Raw genomic sequence first — 1,735 nt, forward strand, 5'->3', positions numbered from 1 at the left:
CGCTGTTAAAGACACAGAATCCTCACACACTTCAGCTGCTCTCTGCTTCCATCCTCTACTAAAGCACCAGGCAGAAACCCAGAAACACGACATTAATTCAGAAAACTGCACATTCTCTGCGCTAAACAGCCGTAAGGACTCACATTTTTCAAGAACTATTTTAGGCCGTAACAGGGAGAAAACTGTGCTTAGTATAGACGGCAAAAGAAGAGCAGAAAGAAAACCTGTGGTGTTCAGTTATCGACATAAACATCACCACGCACTGTGTGAGCTGTGGTTTCAGCCCAGTGACCACATCACGTGGAGCTGGGAATTTGTCCATCCCGTCAGACCTGTGAAAGCCAGGCCTGTATGTATGGCTTTAGCTTTATATCTGGCAAGCCTTGCAGCTCAGAGTAAAGCACGCCTCACTTGCTTACTTGCTGTGTAAACAAGTGCAGACCGCGTCACCAAAAAGGCTCTGAGATTTACCCAGCAGATCAGGGAAACATCTGTAGTTTTTCACATATTTCACAAAGAAACATTTGTTTGGTAACATGTTGCATCCTTCCTGAATGGAGACACATGGGGCCATAGGCAGAGCAATTGAATCACACAGAAATTATTATTAAAAATCTAGATTCTATTTTTGCACTGTCTATATAGCATGTAAATGTATTCTGGATTTAGGTTTATTTAAATATGTATTTTATATATGTGTAATATATATAGGTATAAATATGTGTTACTAATATATTTAAATAAATCCATATTCCATATTGCATCTGATCCAAAAGCACTATTGCAATTTGGGGCAGAAGGGTTTTTCAGTTATATGTAAATATGTTCCAAAATTTCTATATAAATAAGCAGTAAGGTCTTTTCAGGAGTATCTGTAATCTTACATTCACCCATTACCTTACATAGGTTTTCCTGGATAACACATAGAATTTTTAAACCTGAAATTATTCTCTTTTCAAATAATGGGATTTTGTCACCAGGGTCACTTCCAGGAAGTGGGAGGTGATAGCACAACACTAAAATTACAAATAGAGGAGCGTTATGTTTGCTCATTTTGAAATGAAATGAGAATGTAGGAGCTGCAATGTGCCCATGGTGTGGCCATACCTACTGACACTGGGCAATCCTAAATCCCAGCAGTGTTACTGGGAACCTTGAGTTGGCTGCTTGAGAGCCATTCAGAGAGCTCTGTCCAAATAACTCCCTGCCTGACACCAGGGCCACGAGAATCTGCTCCCTTTCCTCCACCCCACACAGGAGGAGAGCCAGCAGTGGGTAAGGAAATGGGTTAGACACCCATGGGGCTGGCACACCTCAGAAGGAAAGAAATGTGGCACCGTGAAGAGAGGGTGTGTGAAAGCGTGAGCGCACAGCTGGGGTGGGGTGCACGGACCTGGCCTTGGGCTGTGCCCTGCCCAGCTGAGCAGAGGCACACTGGAAAGCAAGGAAGAGCATCCCTGCTCGTGTCTGTGTGTGAGAGGGAGGGCAGAGATGTGCTACAACCCCTGGTGTGCTCGGCCTGGCCTTTGGGGTGGCCCGGCTGCTGCCCCGGTGGTCACTGGGGTTTCAGGGTGCAATGTAGGGGGAGCCCCAGCAGCTTCACCCCCAAGGCCTCCCATGTCCAGTCTCACCTTCAAGAGACAATGAAAGTGTCTCGTGCTCAGGAGCTGCCTGGATTTTTTTTTTTTTTTTTTTTTTTTTTTTTTTTTTTTTTTTTTTTTTTTTTTTTTTTCCA

Source organism: Onychostruthus taczanowskii, unplaced genomic scaffold (genome assembly GCF_017590055.1).
Source record: "Onychostruthus taczanowskii isolate IOZ18803 unplaced genomic scaffold, ASM1759005v1 scaffold76, whole genome shotgun sequence".
Taxonomy (NCBI): Eukaryota; Metazoa; Chordata; class Aves; order Passeriformes; family Passeridae; genus Onychostruthus; species Onychostruthus taczanowskii.